The 20,508-nt window shown below is 41.6% G+C and overlaps 1 protein-coding gene across 7 annotated transcripts in view; it reads left to right on the top strand.

Moving 5' to 3' along the window:
• The first annotated feature begins 3,430 nt into the window (after window positions 1-3,430).
• MTUS1 (microtubule associated scaffold protein 1) overlaps window positions 3,431-20,508 on the top strand; it is a 115,534-nt gene continuing 98,456 nt past the window's right edge. For 3 of the 7 annotated variants that reach the window (XM_040065772.2, XM_040065770.1, XM_040065765.1), the window contains exon 1: window positions 3,734-3,843. The gene's annotated coding sequence lies outside the window, so the exon portion shown is untranslated. Of the gene's footprint in view, window positions 3,555-3,733; window positions 3,844-3,868; window positions 4,110-4,537; window positions 4,557-20,508 lie in introns of those variants that run through there. The other 4 variants (XM_040065766.2, XM_040065767.2, XM_040065769.2 and 1 more) reach the window with 3 other exon arrangements.

The raw sequence follows: 20,508 nt of genomic DNA, 5'->3' as shown, positions 1-20,508 counted from the left end.
CTGATGCCAGAGGATCACCCATGAACACACTGCTGTGTAACATAAACAAATCCACAACATGGTGTTTTCCCAAATACAGCCAGGGTAAGACTTATCACAGACTATAAACCCACCACAGCCAAGCTGGTTTGAGTGTTCAGAGCAGCAGCTCCCAAGTTCTTGCGCCAGTTTGCTATCCAGGAGCTCACAGCTCTGGGCCATGTGCCCCCAACTCCCCCCTACACCAGAAGCAGCAGCTTCTTGGACCACAATTTCCAATAAGCAGTGTGAGAAGCACTTGAGTTGTCAATTACTGACACTTCAGCAACAGCCTTCATGGCATCTAAAGCATTTAATTCTTGAGTTAGGCTTCAGTGGGGTCTGCACGTGGATTTCAGCATATTTCAAAAACATGAAAGGAGGAAGGAGAGGTTCTCTCAGCAGCTAAATAGGCAGATGTAAGACCTGGAGGGTCATGAGGACAACACTGAAGTCCTATCTGACAATTCCCAGGAAATTCCCTTCACCACCAGGCCAGAGGCTAGCTGAGAGAAATGTTTCATTGTGTCTGCTGAAAGTCTGTTATTCTGAACAAACTAATCCACATTCATTGGACCAGGGAAGCAAGGCATCACTTTGCAATGCAGCAATTAAGGTCCCTAGCTGGCAGTAGGGAAATTTAAATTTAAATCCCTATTACAACACTGCTTTTCTAGGCAATTACCATATAATATTAAAGTACACAAGCAACCTTTAAGAGTCAGGAACAGAAACTGAGTTCCCTAATAACCTATTCAAAACCATCCATTACCCTGGATACCAGCAGGACACAGACTTGGCCATCCTGTGCTGCTGCATTTTTACTGTTATTGATACTCAAGTAACCTGGTACCATTTCAAATTATTTATACCTGCTGCAATCATATCTATTATTAAAGACAGACATACATCTTGGAGTATGAATGCATCTGAAAGTATCTTTCAGAGCCATTTGTAGAGCCTGCTCCTGGCTTTGGTGTCTCCAATTCTCTCCCATGCTTTATTCTACTTCAGGGTCCAGGCTACTTTTCTCCCTCATCATCCTTTGTCTTTCATTTTTCTTCCTTATTTAAGTGGATTTTGTCTTTCTTCCCTCTTTTTTTCCTCATTTCCTTCCCTTCAACTTCAACATTCAGTGACATGATCCTGCAGTATTCCTTCTACATTTATAAAACTCAAAAATGCACGGACCAGAAGAGGCAAGGAAGAAAATAAAAGGCAGAGAAGCAAAAGTCATTTTCTCATTCTTATATCTTTAAAAAAAAAATCTAGCCTCTGGTTTTCAGTTTGATTTTTTTTCCTTGATTACTGCTGCATGAAAGGCCTAGACAAACAACAAAACCAGGAGAAATTAAAGAGCCATCAGAGTGGAATGGTTGCAGCAAACGCTGAATGAACTGTGATCTTTGGCAGGATAAAGATCAACACCACAAGCTTTCAGCTGCAGCGATCAGTCGATACTTTCCAGACCATCCCTAGGGTGACAAAGACAGAAGCATTTTTAAGTTGTAATTGAGATTAGCCTTGATACATACAGTTGGAGCCATGCCTGTGAACTTTGCTAAAAGGCTGGCTATGTAAACTATCTATCACTCAGTTTCACATGAGCAGTAACCTAATGACACCACAAAAATCTCACTATGTCCCTTGCTCCACACGTTCAGCCACAGCAGCGGACTCAAGCCAGGGTGCATCAGCTGTGCTACTGAAGTGTTTGTGCTCCCAAGGTCTGGAGCACCATATAGACTCTCCTGTGGTGCCCAAGTTTTGTACAATGCTCAGCATTGTAGCCCAAAAGCACTCTTGCTCTGATCCAGCTTACTAGATTTGCAGTCACGTGCTAACTGAAAACTCATACGTAATTGTACTGACTCCAGCATGCTTTGGATGAAGCCCATAAAGATGGCTTTTCATGGATGGGAATAAAATATTTTGTTTGTTACTCCTAAGCCAACCACAATAAATAGTTCTCTTTCATGTGGTGATGAAAAAAAGCAATCATGCTGTATTCCTTTTTTAATTATTAGGTTGAAAGCAGCAGTCTCTTCCTGGCATGTTTAATTCTGAATCATATTCATCACATATATAAATAGCCAGCAACTGTATATAGTAGAGGAGGGCAGAGAGGAAGGTCAGGGAATTAGCTTGATGTCAAGAAAGCATTTCCTGTGGAGTCACCAAATCTGCCCTGGATACAGACTCCTGCATTGGCATACAGGGAGCCTGAAGGCTGCTGTGCCCTCATGCACCAGACATGCCAGGTAAGCGTCTCCAGCCTTGCTGGCATTTGGAAGCTTGTCCTCCCCAGAAATCACATAGGTATAATTTACTTCTTGGACCTTTGTAACGATGGGCAAAAGATTTAAAGATTTTTCCTCTGTGCCTCAGTGCCACCACTGTGAAGACACAACTTTAATGCTGAATCCCCAGCAGCTACTTCACTGGGTCAGGGAGACTAGCACAACATGAACTTTCTCCACTGAAATCTGAGTGGACAGATCCTGGAGGGAAGTGCTGGCTCTACTACCGCTGAAATCCAGGCTATCGAGCCCACAGAACTGGCAGCAAGTAATTACCGCAAGTAAAACTGCTTTGCATTTATAAACCACTCTGCATAAACACAAACTTAGCACAAGACTGTCACTGCACAGTTTAGGCTATCAAGAAAATTTTGCCTGAACTTCCCTGAGATTTTTGCTGTAACCTGGACACTGCTTTAGTGTTGCTACACACTGTTTCGCTAACCTCAGGCCCACGGCAGCTCGCAGCTGACTTCACACAATCCTCGAGGTCGGAGGAGACCTTTAAGATCATCAGGTCCAACTGTCAACCCAGCACTGCCGCTGTAACCGCTAAACCCTGTCACCAGGCACCGGATCCAGACGGCTCTAAAGCACCTCCAGGAGCGGCGACTCTACCACCTCCCTGAGCATGGCAATAGATTGCAGGAACAAACTTCTTTTCCCCGCTCCTTCATTCGGGAAGGCAGCAGTGGGCACGCGAGCGAGCCAGCCGCCTCCCGCAGCAGCCCGGGGCGGGAGGATGGCAGCCCGGCACGGCGGGGGCAGGGCCCTGCCGGCGGAATGCGGCCCGGCCGGCCCAGGCGCTGCCCCGGGCGGGTGATTTAGCCCGGCTCTCCAGCACCGGAGCATCCCACGGCTTCTCAGCCCGCGCGCCGGCCGTGAAGCCACACGCGGTTTAGGAACCGGAACGAGACCGGGCAGGTTTTGTCGCCGTCGGTTGTGAGTTTGAACCAGCGCACTTTGCCCGGCTGAAGCAAGGTCACTGCCTGCCCCGACTCGGCCGGGGTCCATCGTCCGCCGAGCCCCGCGCCCCCCCGGTCCCGTCGACAGCCCTCAGGAGGAGCGGCCCGCTCCCCCGTTGCCGCGGCCGGATCCTCCTCCATCCCGTGCGGTATTTTTAGCCGCTGACCTAGTTCCCCCGCTCGGCTACCTGCGCCTCTCTCAGCGCCCGGCCGGTCCCCCCCACCGACAAACGCACCGCCCGGGGCCGGCCAGCCGCCCGGCCAGCGCCAGGTGAGGGGGGTGCTGCGGGGCAGGTGCGGCCGGAGCGCGGCGGCGGCGCCTGGCACAGGACGGCCCGGAGAGGGCGCGGGCTGCCGGACGGGCGCAGCCCGGGGCGGGAGAGCCGCGAACGCCAGCCCCGCGGCGCTGGCTCGGAGCGGGCGGGCTGGTGCGGGCGCGGCGCTGCCGGGGCCTCCGCGGGGGCGGAGGGGGGGGGCGGTGCCGGCGGCGAGAGCGGCCGCGGCGCAGTTTTCTGCAGCGGCGCCGATCTACAAGTGAGGGGGAGTGCGTGCGTGCCGCCGTAAGTGCTGACTTAGTGTCTTTTACAGAAGTGCGAGTGCTCCCCGCGCTCGTCTTTCTACCCTTTCTTTTCTTTCTCTCCTCGCTCTCTCGGCGAGGGCTCCCGGACTGGCCGGATAACGGGGCACGGGAGCGGAGCGCGGCTGGGGCTGCCCGGGCGCCGAGGTGCCGGCGGGGGAAGCGGGTGACTGCCGTCCTGCTCCAGCTTATTTTCCTTCTTTTCTCTTTGGCGACTACCGCCCGCCGCGCTTCCGCGGCCCCGGCGAGGTGAGGCTGAGCCGCGGCCTCGGGGCGCAGCGCAGGTGCGGCTGCAGCGGGGCCCGCCCCGAGGGGCCTTTCCCCTGGACTGAGGGGTCACAACTTCGGCCGGCCCAAGTTGTGTGTTTGGAGTTTTCGTTATTGAGGGATACGGAAATTGTATATTGCCCTCGCAGGTTGGGGGTTTGTTGTTGTTGTTTTGTTTGTTTGTTTGTTTGTTTTAATATTGATGAACACTTGACACCGTGTTTGATATGTGTAAAATGTGCTACAGCTTCTCTGGAGCACCCGGAGGGCTTTGGTCCTGCACTGCAAGCACGAACGCTCCTGAGATTTTTAAAGGAGTATTTTTAATGCTTGCTGCTATTTATACCGTGCAAGGTTGGCAAGGAGAGGAGAGCCAGAGTTTGAAAAGGACATTGAGCTTTAACTTGATACCATTGTTCCAAGGCCAAGGTGAGAGAGTGCAGATATTTAAAATAAAACAAAGAAATGCCCAGAAAACAATCCCATAAAAACACCCTACCTCTGTTTTTTTACTGCATGATCGAAGCAGAGAGCTGAGCATCGCCTTCTGGTTGGGGTATGTAGGTGATGTTCTGTTATGGAGTCTAAGCCTGTGCTTTGGTTTTATTATTTGTTTGCTTCATGCTTGTGATGTGAGGGGCAGTACAGCTGGTGAAACCCCACATCGGGGCATTATCTGAAAGACGAAGTCTCACAGTGTGGCGCATGCTTGACTTCCACTTAGGTAAAATAAGCCATTGCTGGTCACTGCCTATGCATTGTAAGGTCTTAGAGTAGCTATAATGTAAAATAGTTAACACTCAGTCTAACAGATTGGATGATACCTGTGCTGTTGAATATATATTCATGAGTAATCAGTTTCTTTCTTCTTTTTATGAATTAATTTGATACACAGTAGCACCTCTCTCTAAAGTGAGAAGAGATAAGCTTTTCGTATAGTGAAACTTACATTTCAGGAATAGAAAAGCTTTAACCTTCATCACTTATATCACTAAGATTTTCAGAGTGGATGGTGATAACTAATACAATGGATCTCCCTCTCTGGATTGCTAAAAAAGATTGGTATAACAAAATTGTTTATTCCTCGTGACATGCACCGTGCTCTGGTGGAACTGCAGAGCAGCGTTGTAGCGGCTGGCTCGCATGACTGCAGACCAGCCACTGGGGTTAACTTAGTTCTCCTAGTGCTCATTATCGTGGGTGAGCAGTAGATTGCATTTGAGCTCTGTTTTTATGGATTAATTGGAAGTGTAGTAACAAGACTGTCATAAAGTCATATCTAAAATACTGCAGAGCTTTGATTTCTGGCTGAGATCAGTCTGCTTCAGAACTGTGGCTGAAACAGTGATCATAATCTGGGAAATCTGATGCTAAAACTTTACCTAATATGATTTTCCTTTCAGAGTAAGCATGATTCTGTATGTAAAGATTTCATAGGTTGAAAATATTTGAACAAATGTTAAATTTTTAGTAGCTAGCCCTTTAAATGGGTTTCGTGATATTTTTTGAGCAGTTGTGATTCAGTAAATAAGAGGCCTTACTGCTGGATGCATAATTGTTCCTTATTCTCGTGTGTTTTACTTACAGCTGAAATCAATATCTGAGAACTGACTAACTGCAAAAGTTCAGTGTCTTGAAAAAGGACTTGAAAAAGTCAAGATTTGCCAGAGTAATGACAATTTAAATGCATTTAGAGCTTCTAACTCTTTCATTTTGTGGTTTCAAACTTTTGTCTACAACCACGTATGTAAGAAGTCGGTTTCTTTTATATGCAGAGCCAAGATTCTTGTACAAAAATGCCAACTCTAAGGAGGCTTTTTTTAAAAAAAAAATCTTGCAGGATTTACTACTGAGCTGAGATTTAACATGTCGGGTAGCTAATGGTCTCAACAATCTAGGAAAATAATTGCTAAGATTTATAATAGGAACTGTGGAATGCAGATTAGCCAGCTGATAGTGTGGGACTAATTTTTTTATCTACAGAAACAAAAACGCACTTACGTTTTTATACATGTATATGTGCCACGTACGTGCATAAGTGTATATGGTTTGTATATAGGAATGTGTTGTATTACATATTCATATAAGATGCTAAAATGTACCCCTGCTGTATTTTGATTGTTTGATGATGAGAGATGATGATGTGATCAGAAGTGCTACGTGTGGTATGTATGATTCCACAGAAGCTGCTGAAGTGATTGCCTGCCCCAAGTCCCTATTTCTGTTCAAGTAATTTTGTTCTATTCATTCAGTTTCATGATGTATCCTGATTTACTGTTTAATTGGGAAAATCAAGCATTTTTATTTGCCTTTATCCCATTAATTTAGAGGATTACCTGGCGAGTGTGTGAAATGCTCATTCTATGGAGTAGTTTGGAGTTAAAGCTGGAAAAGTTAATGCTCTTTATTCTGCTTTACTTGATTGCAAGATTTAGTGCTTCTTCAGTGTTTGTGCTGTGGAACTGGCTGTTGTACAGTTTCTCTATGCAAACATTAAAGTGAGAATGGTAACAGCCTACTGCTTTTTAAGGGAGTGCTTGCACTGTGGAGTTTTTTGCTTTTCCTGATTTATGTACGAAGATGTTTTTAGACTCAATAGTTGCTCTGATGGAGGCATGGGAAGAATTGTTTTCTGCTTTCCTATTTTCTCTGTTGTTGCGAAGATGATGCCACAGAGTATGCTATGCACAGGTATGCTTTATTATCTGACAAAATAGTCAGTGCTATTTGATAATTTTGTGTCCTCTAAGTAAAAAAAAAAAAAAAATTATGAATCTTAGTTTTCTACATGAGTGGGTTTTTTCAGTACCAGAAAGTTATGTCAGGAGTTAAATCATACTGTTCAGTGGGAAATTTCCTTTTTCCCTCCCTAGCACCTATATTAACTTCAGTTTTATTTCATGGACTTCTCCTTCTCTTGAATGAATTGCATTAATCCTTTCACACTAAGTTAACTCAAACTGCTTTAGTTTTTGCATCAGGAAAAACTGAAGCTGCTTTTAGTGGATGACTTTGATGTGATCTGTGAATTGCCCACTTGTATTGACTCTCAAGTCCCTGTTGTCATTCCTCTTTAGATTATTCCCTTACGTTTGTCATTTTGTTTGGCTTTGTCATAGAATTTATTTGAGCCCTTCCAACTTGGCTAAGTTGCCAGTGTGCTCTCAGCAATCTTCAAATAATTAAACATTTCAAGATTATTTTTCTTTTGCAGTCTCTAGATAACTGTTTTTAAGAAGTGCAAATTAGCTCATTTTTTGCATTTAATATAAATGTGGATTTAATTATTGCAAAATGGTAATTGTGCAGGGAAATGAAACTAGTGCACTCAAGACACTGGGAGTTGTATATTGTAACCCACATTGAGTTTTGATGAACTAGTTCTGGTGCACACCCCTGTAAAGGTGCATACAGTGGTTGTCAGTGTGCTGAGAGTGACAGTGGTCATCAGCTGTACAGCAGAATCCCTGAGGTGGGGTAAAACCGTTGGAATGTGTGTGGTGTAGCACTTCATCCTAGTTGCTAGTATTCCTGGTATCTCTAATATCTTTTACTCTGTCCTCTCTATACTGTATCTAACAGGAAGAAATAGGACAAGCTTTCTTATGGAGTCAGTTTCCCTGCTGTGTTTGCTCAGTTCATGTCAGCAAAGAAATGGACAAGCCTTCTTCAAGCAAAACAAGAGTATGGAAGGAGAAAATGTCATTACTCTGAAAAATATGGTTGTAGATACATTCTGTGGGCTTTTTTTCCCCCTGATCTCCTGTCAATGTATGAGGTCTGTATAGTGTGTCCTGGACATGTTAGTTTAGTTTAGCTGGCATTAGCTGCATTATGGCATTAGCTGACACTAGTGAGGTCTGGATGGAGTGATCTGTGAAATTGTGCTCCTTTTTTCTTTCTGAGATCAGCTGTAAACCTATGTGACTGGCCAAAAAAGAAATTATTTACATCACTGGGTTCCTAAAAGAGTGTGATTTTACTCTTGGATAAGTATGAGTGGTTGGTACCACAAATGTTAGAAGACTGCATTTTGCATCTGTTCATCCCCTGTTGGAGTTGTAGCTGAGGCCACTGCCTTGTCATGTCTCTAGTGTTGAATTGCAGCAGACTGAATAATCTTGAGTGAAGAGCATAAAAAATAGGAGATTTTGCTGCACCATCGTTGCAGGAAGGTTTGGGAACTAAGGATCTGTATGTCATTGCACAGTCTGAGAGCATTGTGGTGAAGACTATGGTGAAGACTGATGAATAAACTGCTGTTGAACAAGAAAGACTATGACTTGTCCATTAGCTATGGTTTGTGAGCTCATTCTCACAATTGGCATGATCTGCCTTTCTTATTTTACTTGGTGCCTTACCTGTATGCTTCTAGTGAATCAAATGTGATTACTCTGAGGACACTGAAGGTAAGATGGGCTATTTCAAGACAATGGTGTGAGACCGTTTTTAAATTTGAGATATAAATGGAAGACGCTGCCATGCTGGCTTATGCACAGCATACATCCTGTTAATGCGCAGTCTATAAGAACCATCAGTTCTTGGACAGAGTCTGCATTGCTTGCTCTTAATATCTGATTGAAATGTTTTAGTGGCAACGAAACATTATTTTATTGTGATCATTAGGGGTATTTGAAATGCCATTGATGTGACTTTAAAAGGGAAGTCAGGAAGTGCTTTCATAATATTTTCCTCAGGTTTGTATTTTTCTTTTAAAAATGCTTTAATTTGCAGAATTAAAATTGGCATGGGAAGTACCTTTTTCCAACCTCCAAACTCTGAAGTAGGATTACAGCTTGTGCTAGATCAGGTCAGACATGGCAGGGTGCAGCTGAATCTTGCAAATCTGTAGTTGGAGGTTCTGTAACCTCTTTTGGATAATCTAGCAAATAATTTAAGGAAAGAAATAACATGAAGTAGGATGGTTGGTGAGCCATTTACAGGGTTATAGGCAAGTGTTGTTATAGAAGTTAGTTGGAAATTGTACGTGGTTTTTGGTACTGAACTCTTTCAGATGAAACACAGAGACCTTCAAGGAAGTTGATCTAAAGTAAACTCTTGGTGGCCCTTGCCTCTGAAATGACACTGATCAGGTGATTCTGTCCCTGAGCAGGACCAGAACTCTTTATTCCAGCTCCGAGTTGCAAGAAGATTGCAGTTCTGCAGTTTTCTGAATGCTGTGTCCTTCTGTAAGAAATTCTCATATGGTCCCCTGTAAGCCTGTCCTTTCATCCAGTCGAATAAAGTTTTGATGTGTTGGATGTCCTTAGCATTGCTTTTAGTTTGGCAGGGGGAGCAGGGGGGGAGAGGTAATCTCCAAGTTTTCTGGGCAAAATTAGCTTGAAACTTGTCTACTTTTAGTGGTTTATTTGTAAATGGTGAATAACTGGAAGACTGCTTAGTGGATATAAGTAATAGCTGGATAAAAGTTATTTGTAGAAAAGTGGCATTTATACAGTGTGTTAAACTGGAAGTCTTGTCTTTGCAAACTTTATTTTAAAATTTAGGAGTTCTGGTAACCTGTGCTATGTAGTGGTCAGTACAACTTCCATTCTGTGGAGCAAAAGCAACAATACACAGCTGTTGTTACCTTTAAACTGGGTGACCAGTTTTAGAGATGCATAAAGGATTGTTTGATTAGAAATTGTCAAAATTGGATATATTTTTCACTTTGAGTTGCTTTTTTTATTTTCTTCTCCTGCTTAATTTATGATGTCTTGAATTCTGTGTTAATGTCATTTCTCTGTAGCGGCAGTATTTCATACCAGTAGTTTTCTTGTGTCTATCTTGGCCTTTAAGTTGCTCAATTAAAAAGACAGCTTATGGCAAGCTCATTCACCATGAACATTTGGAAATAACTGGGGTAGGTGTTCATTTTGGGAGATGCTGATTGATACAGAAAACAAATATGCAGCATGCATCCCAATATTAGGATTATTTATATTGGTATTAATTCACCATCTAACTTAAGAAGCAACCTAAAACTTTAATAGTCTCAGGATGCTGTCCTCTTGAATCTTTGTGATGTTCTTTGGGGAAAAACTGAAGAATAACTTGAAATTTGGTTTGAAAGGCTTTTAACACTCCTCTCTGCCACAGGCAATGCTTTTTGGACTGTCATGTCATCTGCAATGATGTCACTTTGAGATTAAACTCCTCTGGTATTCTATTGATGGAGTTTTACCTGTTGCAAAGCATGAACTTCCCTGATATCTTTATTATTAGGCTTTATTTAAACGTTTGTTAAACCTTCTGCTGATTTGCATTGGTTTTGTTCATACTTAAATTTTGCTCTTTGGGGTTAGCGAACCTAAATGTCACAGTTTTCAAAAAAATGCAACTTTCATTGAGTCCCATCATTAAATCAGTGTATAACTTTCCCAGAAACTGGAGAACAAAATATTATAAAAAGTGAACTGTTGCATCTTGATTTTCTGCCCACGTTTAGCTGGAAGTTGATGTTTGTTGACGAAGGAGTTGACAACTAAACACATTAAAGCTCAAATAAACCCAAAACCCACTAGAGTGAAAGGATGGGTTGTTTGAAGAATTAATTCTTGCAGCAAGGTGTATGCAGTATTAGGGTTGTCACCTTGTGAAATGTAAAAACTAACTTCTGTTAGTGATCATCTGTCTTAATTCCTGGGTGTATGCATTATGCTCAGCATTTTGGACTGAAAGAGTTAGCTTGTTTAGTTTGTCTGTGAAATTAGCTCTGAAACTGTCTTTTCATACTGTTTTTCAGCACAGACCTCTAAAGTGTCTCCTGAGAAAATTGTCTGTGGAGATTGGACAATTGTACTTAGTATGCTTGAGAAAGCCTCCTCTGTTATCTTTGATGCCAGGTACAGGTTTTCCATGTAAGGCTCAGTGCTGTTGGCTACAGGTGATCCTGTCCTGCTTTTTTGTTGTTTCGGTTTGGGTTTTTTTCTGTAAAAGCATTAGTTGAAACTAGATGGCTCTTTGCCCATCATTGCATGTGGATTTTGTGATTTCCTCTAAGAAGATTGGCAGCTTTTAATTTTGCAAATGTGCTGGTGTTCTAACAGTTACTGAATTATTGTATGGCTCTTTTTGACTCCCCCCTTATTTCTGGTTATTCTTTTGAGAAGAAAGAAAAGGAGAAAAGGGATGCTTGTGTTGGTCCTTTCCACCTTTTGGACATTAGTCTTTCAGTTCTACATGTACATGATTATTTTTGACTCTTGGCTGAAGCTCTTAATAGTCCTGTGGCTTCTTTGTTGATGCTGTCTAAGCACGTGAAGCACTGATGCTGCCTCCGCTGTGTCTGTGTCGAGTTGCAGGACAGGTCACCTTTGATGCTCTGGTTGATGGCTGTGTGGTGCAGACCATTTCTGGAGGTTCTGGCCTAGCAGTTCTTGGCAGCGTAAGCAGGCTCTCTCACCTGGTGGGTGCACTGGTTATTGCCTTTCTCCCATCAGTCGTCAAGGATCTTGAAGCCATTACTCCGTGGCTGACTTATCTAATCTTGGGAAGCCTATTGATTGCTGTTCCACTGTTGCAATCTTACCTAATTGCATGGCTTGTCTGCCAGTTTCACCTCTGCAAGACACCTTCAGTGCTGACTTGACAATTTATTACATTGTAGATATACAGAAGGTATCTACAAAAATTTGCAGAAATTTGGTGTTTCTCTGTGTTAGTACTAACTGAACAATTTCCTGTGCTCTCTACCAGATACTTTTAAGTGGGCAGCCTATATGGTGCTGTACCATCTCAGTAATACTTCAGGTGTAAGTTTGCAGGAGTTGAATTCTATTGCGGATTTCCAAGGAGAATGTTATTTTGTATGCTTTATTTGCTCTTCATTTAGCGTTACAAGCCAGAGTTACAGAACTTTATTCTTACTCCTTTATCTTTCAAGAAGTGTGGAAGGAACATGAACTGTTTTTATTGTCTGTGAAATCTCATCCTTTTCAGGTCTCTGTTGGCAGCAGCTGCCATCAGCAGCCTGAAGGTGCTGAAATAAAATCTGTTGGTATGATTCATAGTTCATATGTGTTACAGCACGTGACCCAATTTAATGAATTTGTTGCCAGAATTGTCTGAGAATTATTTCTATTTCACATAGTAGATTACTTACCATGTACATTTTTGATGCTGTAAGAGTCATTTTATGTGTTGCTGAGTTTCAGGTAATGAAATTTTTATATTGACAGGTGGGTTGCTGGAGTTGTTTCTTTGCAGGCTTTCCCTAAATGAAAGGAGTTCCTCAGATACTTTGCTCTGTTTGCATTCTTACTTGTGTCTCAGTATAGAAGCATCTCCAAACTACAGATGTTCCCTGTAGTGCATCTGTGTTTCCTCTGCTTTGTTTCATTGTCATAAACAATTCATAGGACCTGTTGAGGAATTGTTATAGTTGAGTATTATGAAGCTGAACTGTCTGGGTGTTGTCTCCTGACACATTATTATAATCAGCCGGAGCCTTGATGCCAGGAGATAATAATGGCTGGTTCTGCAATCAGCATAGGTTGATGGCCTTGGGCAGTTGGATGCCTTGAGGTGTTTGCACTCAGTATCTGCCTGGAAGAACAGCAGAGGCTTGCCAAGCAGCTGGGAAGGTCACCTGCTTTAGTGTGCTTGAATCTGTAGTAAGAATGAAAGTTCTTGCTCTGTTCTCGTGTAATGAGTAACTTCAGATTTGGAGTTGTACAGAGCACTGCTAACCTAAGGGTTATTTGTGCTCTGTAGATCCTTGATACTCTTGTAGCAGCTAATACAAACCTTGTGAGCTTGGCAGTTTTCTCAGGAGACTGGACATCCTTTAGGACATCCACTTCATTATGTATACTGCTTGTGGTACAAGTTTGCTTCTACCTTATTGCACAAGCACACAGATCAAGATATCTGAGCAGTTTCTGTACGTGGTTAGGACTCATCTTTACCTTTCTTTCCTTGCCAGGAACTTGTTTGTGTGCCATAGAATTTGTGTAATAAAATGTCCTACTGCTCAGCAAGTGGGCTCCAAAGTCAAGTCTTCTGCATTATAGATTTCTCATAGGTTTCATAGTAGCTGTATTGGACGTAACTAGTATTTATTCGTGCTTCTCTGCTTTAATCAAGCTGCATCTCAACACTTAAGAAGTTAGTAGGTCTCGTTCCAAATTTCAGCCAGCTTGAGCTGGTTCATTTAATACCATAATTGCAAGGTGATAATTGAATAGGAGTTGTCTTCAGTTTCCTACATGCAGAGGCTGTATCATTAGACCTTCTGAAGTCTTACTAAATGCTGCCTCTACTGAAAGATGTATTGCAGCTTTAGCTATTACTTTAACAAGAAAAGGATTGAGCATGTTTTTGGTTGTTGTTATATTAGACTAGTAGCTTCCCTGCTTGCCCAGATGACTGTTGGCCAGGTGTTTCATGCATGGAGTTGGTGGTGCATGCCGTGTTAGTTGGGGTCTCTGAACGTTTTTCAGCATTCAGCTTTTTCCACCTGTCCCAGCCTAGCGGCAGTCAGGACTGTAATTCTTCCCCTTGGTGCACAGCTATCTATTGCAATGTATCCTGTAAGCTGAACTGCCGGCCTCACCAAGGTCAGAGCACAGTTGTGCTGATGTGCAAGCCTTGCAGCATGTAGTCCCAGATACACATTAGTAAAAAATGATTTTTTTAGACAAAATAAGCACTGTGGAGCCTTGAAAAGAACGACTGTAATGTACTCAAAACTGAGAAGAGTGAAGGTAAGAAATTGCAGTAGTTTAGAGCAGCCTTCCCAGCGGAACATTTGACACTTCAGTGGCGTAGCTTGGCATGTGGGCATGCCTCCAGCCTTAGCTCTCCTAGGGGCTACCCTGTTGGTAAGGTGTCACCTAAATATAGTAAGCCTGTGTGGTGGGAGTGTTTTTTTTCCCTGCAATAGGCTATTTCCAGTGTAAAATAAGCAGGAAAGCTTTGTCTTCTACAAGGTCACTCCATCACAGGCTTTCAGGTATTTCCAGTTGTTTAGCTTTCTTAAAAAGGCCATGTAGAAACTGTGGCAAACCTTGAGATCAATATTTCTGTTCTCTAATCTGTAGTGGGGTGAATATCATTGACAAAAGATGTCTGGTTCTGTAGAGGTCATTCCGTAGTATCTATGTAAGTTATATTTAGTGCATGCTTTTATCTGATTGGTGTCAGAATAAAACCACCGTTACAAACTGCTTACTTATTTATAAACACAGAGAATGCAAGCTTCCTGTAGAGTGGCAGCGTAGAATTTTTTCTTAAAACAACTGTAGGGGAAGAGGCAACTAGGGAAAAAAAAACAGTTGCAGTGTGTTCTTGGTGGCAGGCTGATGGTGGTTTTGTTTTGCCAACCAATGGCTTCATATAAAAGTATGTTTGTGGTTGTCAAATGTAAATACACTTAGATGCTATGGAGAATTAAGTTCTCAATCTCGAGGACTAATCATGGTCTGCAGGTAGTAAGGTGGCTTACAACACAGTTGCAAAGTAGTGGGCTGGATCTTTCCCTGAATTTACTGGGATGATGTTCTGCCTGCCCCTCCCCGCAGGAAACAAAAAAAAACACCAAAAACAAACAAACAAACAAAAAGTCAGTATTCATGTCCATCCCATTTCTATTTACTTATGAGTGAAAACTTGCAACAGTGTAAAAATTTCTTAACTGTTAATAGTTTTCAGTGTGTATATTTTGTTTTCTGGTTTTGTTGTAGAGAAATCTTAGCTGGCAAATTCATCTTACTTTGTGCCTCAAAATAACATTGAATAACTGGATAATCATACAACCTAAAACTATTAAGAGTAACTGTAGTAACCCTGTGTTTTTTCATTCAGCAAAGGAGTAGCATTTTTAAATACAGAAGACGAGTCTGTAGAGTTGAAAAGGGAGAACATCAAATAATATGAGTCTGTCCACTCTTGCGAAGAAGTCTGTCACTCAAGTGGTTATGAGTGCTGTAGTATCTTTGCCATGCCCTTCAGCTCTGCCAGAAATTGCTTTTAGAAGGGGGAGGAATGGCCTTTGTACTCAATGATACTGCCTGGAGAAAAATTTAATCTCTGGACTAACGGCTGCCTCTCTACAAACCAGTGACTTTGAGGTTAATGTTTAAATATTTAAATGGATTTGGCATGTTGCCATTTAAATGGAACAGAATGTGCTTAACCTGAAACTCAAACAGTTCCCTGGGTAGCCAAAAAAACAAATAAGTTACTCAATAGTGCAGTGATCTGGTAAATTGAAAGATTATAGTTTAATGCTAATCCTGAATAAGGATTAATATCCAAAGAAGGAATATCTGTATAATTTTTTCTATTTAGTTGAGGGGAATTTTTAGAGATGGTATCGGAATTTTTTCACAAAAGTTCTTTGGCTAAATGGTAGCACCCATCTGTGGGTCAAAGTCCAGTATAAACAAGTTCTAGTGTAGGGTAGTAAAAATAATCCTAAGGGACACTGATCTGCATGAAGGAACTTTAAACCTGTTGAAAACTGGGTAGCTTGCTAAATTTGGATGTTTTTTAGTTCTCTTTCTTTGGGTTGAAATGTAAGGGTTAACCAAAGGTTTGATACATGTAAAGCTCAAGCTTAGTTTGGGAGTCTTGGTATTTATGATTTGAAATGGAAGAAGTTAAAGAAGAAAGGCAGGAGCAAGTACACCTGGCATTCTTCACATCTCTAGGGTTTTCTACCTTAATCCAGAGGACTGTGTGCCTGGAAGAGAGGTGGAAGCTTTTATCTTGAGACTGCATTCCTAATCCAGTCAGATTATGACCTTAAGTTTACCAAGAACTTTGCTGAAAGCATCCCACTTAGGGGCGTTACCTCTCTCGTGCCAAATGATGCAAACCCAGGTTTTCTGCCAAGGATCCCAAGGATTTTCTCATTTTCTTCACATTCTACACTGGTGATTACATGCTCTCTGTAGCTGGGGGAATGATGTAGTGTTCAAGGCATGCTAAGGTAAGCAGGGCTGAACAGGGGAGACAATTTTCTTTCTTCACTGTGCTTTCTTATACAAATGTCAAGTTCAAGTTAAACAACTATGTGAATTTTTCAACATGTATAGATGTGAAACCTCACACTTTAGAACTTTTAATGAAAATAATTATAAATCCCGTAATTCCAAGCCTATGAAAGAAGTATTTGAAGTTGCAACAACTTCCCAGACAAACTAGTATTTTGCTTAACTCTGACTATATGGTATTTGTACTACAGCACAGAAGTGAAATTGTCTGCACCAGTGTTAGGTATTTGCTTGAGCTCATGTTTGCATCCTAGAGAAAGAAATGACACTGCAAATATCCTGCACAGAATTCATACATCACATACTATGATGTGATTTATGTGATCCAAAGGGAGGTCCCCTCATAAATGGTTAAGAAATCTGCAGTCCCAAAAAGCATCCTCAACATGAGTGCTACAACTCTAAAAGTGGTATGAACTACTTACTCTTCTACATCATATGTTTCAGTAGTTTGAGACAATTTTATCACAGTTGAATGTATTTGGTGATTTCCTTATAAATGAAAAAGAAATTTCTACTTGAATAACTGTTTCACAGGCCATTTCAAGAAGAGAGGATAGACAGACTGCATTTTGTGGACCAGCCTCTTCCTGCTGGTGGTTCAGAGATAAAGGGAAGATCAAGACAAAGAAAAGTTACTTTTCTGTGCTTTTTAGATGGGTAATAAAAGGACAATCTGTGTTTCATTCAAGAAATAACATATTAAATACCTCAGCTAGAAAACTTTCAGTAGGAGCTTTTAAGATGAAATTTTGAAATCTTACTTCTGAAGAAAAAGGCTCTTTTTTACCCCTTGCGTGTTAAATTAGATGAAGGAGAACAATGTGTTCAAACTGTCAGCTTAACTCTGAGAAGATTACAGCGATCTGTGCCTGGTGCTGGCATTTGTAGTCAGCTTGTTTCTGCAGCACTCTTTAGCATCCTTAGTCTAGGAAAACTTTCTTAGGGAAAAGACCCTAGCAGTCAAAAGTGGTAGGCAAGAAATTTGAAAAACCTGTTCATGAGAGCATGCAGATTGCAGATTTAATCAGTTTGCAAAATATGAATTGATAGGTCAAACAGAAGATAAATTTGGATCTGTTCTGAAGTGGAGAGGAGAAGGAGGGCAGTTGGTTTGTGATCACTTTTTTCTGGGGAAATATTTGTGCTGTATTTAAATAGAGTGAAAGTATGTTAATCTCCCTGAGAGAGACTCTTACGGGCAAAATGGGGAGTAATGAAGTAGAAACATCAGAGCTCAGTATTGACTAACCTTAAAGAGAAACTTTTAAGAAATCCTTAAAGTCATAATCAAGCCACAATGAGTTGAGCTAGGTACCAAGGAAAGTCAGGTCATGATGAGATGAGGCAGGCTTGGTACAGCAGGGGAGGAGGAGATTGTGTGTGCAAGCTTCTTCTAGTGCTGCTTTTATTTTGGGGTGGTGTTAGCACATGGCTTTTAGATGGCTGTTAACGGACACTGCCTCATCCTTTGTGCCAGCTGAGCAGCAACCACCCAGTGCTTCTGTGCTGAGGGTGAGGATCTTTAGCCTCATTAATTCATTCTTCAGCCTCACTCATTCTTCAGCCTCCAGGCAATAGATACATTTATTGCTTTAGTTCCTTCTGATTTCTGCGTGTTTGTGTGTTGTTTTTGTTTTTCTCTGAATGATCACAGAATCATGGAATGGCCTGGGTTGGAAGGGGCCTTAAAGGTCATCCAGTTCCAACCCCCCTAGCATGAGCAGGGGTATGTTCCATTAGACCAAGTTGCTCACCTCAACCTGACCTTAAACATTTCCAGGGATGGGGCATACACAACATGTGTATTCAACCTGTTTCAGTGCATCACCACCCTCAGAGTAACTTCTTCCTAATGTTTTATCTAAACCTACCGTCATTCAGTTTGTAACCATTACCCCTTGTCCTGCCACTACACGCTCTTGTAAATAGTTTCCATATTTCTAATAGGCTCCTTTGAGGTAATGGAAGGCTGCAGTTAGGTCACCCTGAAGCCTTCTCTTTTCCAGGCTGAATAACCCCAATTCTCTTAGCCTTGATGATTGCAGTCTGCAGATAGCTATTCCTATTCTGCAGGTGGTCAGCTCTCTACTTCTGTATTAAATTTCTGATGTAGTGTTTTTCTGATAGTAAGTGCAATGAACTGGTAGTCAGTATTTGAGGCCGTGAGATGACAATGATAAACTATGTAGTGCTAAAGTCTTAGTTCTTCCAGTCCCATATTCTTCCCTTGGTAACTGTATGGAGCTGTAATATGCTATGTGTTAGATGGAGTTTGAAGCCCATTGCCATCCACTTAAGTTTTGCAAAAAGAAACTTGGATTTGCCAAATTTGACACCTTGAATATCTTAAATGCTACAAAGCTCATTGTTATAGAGAGGTTGTCATCCAAGAACTTGGGATAGCTGAAAGAGTAGTTTCCTCTTCAGAAAACAATCATTTTATTCATTTAGCCTCTATTGCTAAAAGGATGTCTTAGTAGTGTAACAGTTGTCACATATTTCTCTGTAGGCAAAAGAGTGAGCTGATGCTCTATGCCTTCTTCTATAGTGATGCATTATCAATTCTCACTTATAAAGATAACTGCATAATTTCTTGTAATACTTCTATATCACATAGATGCACATTTCCACTGGATACTTTAGATTCATAGCTCTTTTTTTTAAATATTGGAGGATTTTTTTTAAAAAAACAGATGTTTAATTTTGTGATCCTTTAAGAAATTTCAATTGGATTCATTCCTTATACCTTGAAAACCCAGACACTGAACTTAATAAATTAAATAAATGCAGAGAATGTTCTCACTCAAAAAGAGAAATTATTCTGAAATGTTTAACTCTTCAACTCTAAATTTGCATACATAAAGGTAGTGGTTTGTCTTTGTTTTAAATAGTGTCAGTGAACACACAGCACTCAAATGGCTTAATTTAAATTATGAATATGTTACAGTGAAGTTTAATATAACTATCATAATTTCAAATTTAAATTGACTTTGTTAAAATGAAGTTGTTTGTATCTATTACAACTCTTTTATATCCTAAGGAAAGAAATATTTTCAGAGGGTGAAAATAATTTCAACACTGTTTCACATAACTAATGTATTCTAGTTTTCCTTTTTTTTCTCTTCCCACTTTTCCTGCAATGAAGAATTAATTTAGAAGCCCAGGTTTAGCAGCAAGTTACACACTTCCAGGTTAATTCTATGATGTGGTTAAATTAATTTAGTAAAGGAAAGTCTTCAGTTTTTTGCAAGCACTGTTTTTGCCTTTACTTGCCTGTAGCAGTCGGGAGTTAAGAGAGTGCAGTTTATGTCACTTAAAAAAGGTGAGGGAGAGCTGTTTGTTCCGTAAGACAAAAGTGAATAATTGTTTGAAGTGTTACAATATGACTTTTCCAAACAACTGTTCTTTTCTCAGGCTGTCTGAAGGTAGGCTGAGATTACATTTATCCAAGCTGCTCTGCAGACTTTTCAGTATAAAATTCTCTTCCAGGGAACTGTATGTTGTAATTTGTGATATATGGGGGAAGGTCAGTGATAGTGGGGGAAACACCTGCTTGTGTGGGTGTGAATTTCTCTGTGACCTGGAGCACAGGGTCAATGTTTTGCCATGGCAGCACCTGTATGCTCTCAGCACCCGGCACCTCGTGGAGCCTTGTGCAGGCAGCACTAATGGCACTGGGCTGCGGGAACCCCTGGGCGCAGGAGTTGCTCTGATGTAACTTTGTAGCTTGGCTTTAGCTGTGGGCTAAAGTGGTAGCCCACAGCTTTATGAAAACAGTGGTTTGTGGTTTTAAAGTCTTCTGAGTTCCTCAGTTGCAAAAAAGTGAGTTAAGTCCACCCTCCTCATAGTTCAGACCTGGCCAGGCAAAGGTGTGCTTATTTTGTTCATTAGAGGTTTTGTCCCTCAGTGTGAACATGATCTGAAGTGTTACCGAAAACAGCTCTCTGCAAAATAGCATTTGTCAAATTTGTGACGTCCCTGTCAAACTTGCTCTCTGGATGTGTTGGTAGCATGCAGGGAGTTTTTGATGCAGTGCTGGCAGAGCGTCTAAGGAAAATTCCTCAGCCTGAGTCTTTTATTGCTGCGTGGCTGAACTGATCTTTGAAAGTTGAAATCTCATGAGAGGACTCTCCAATCTGGCTTCTACGGCTTTGTTTTGGTTTGGTTTTTCTTCCCTTGTACTCTGCTGTGTGCCTCTGAGGAGAGCTTTTGATGACTAATCTAACTCAGCCTCGACTTGTCTCTTTTGAAAGGCTCGTGCTTTGACTATTGTAAGTAGTTTGTGGGGGATGTTTCTTTCTACTGTGCCCTAGTGTAAGTTGCTGTTATACACCAAATAACTTCCCAGATTTATTACTTGAAGTTGTCTGTTCCATAAA

The sequence above is a fragment of the Hirundo rustica genome, chromosome 5 (genome assembly GCF_015227805.2).
Source record: "Hirundo rustica isolate bHirRus1 chromosome 5, bHirRus1.pri.v3, whole genome shotgun sequence".
Classification (NCBI taxonomy): Eukaryota; Metazoa; Chordata; class Aves; order Passeriformes; family Hirundinidae; genus Hirundo; species Hirundo rustica.
The sequence above is the reverse complement of the archived record's forward strand: the minus strand, read 5'-3'. Positions and strand labels throughout refer to the sequence as shown.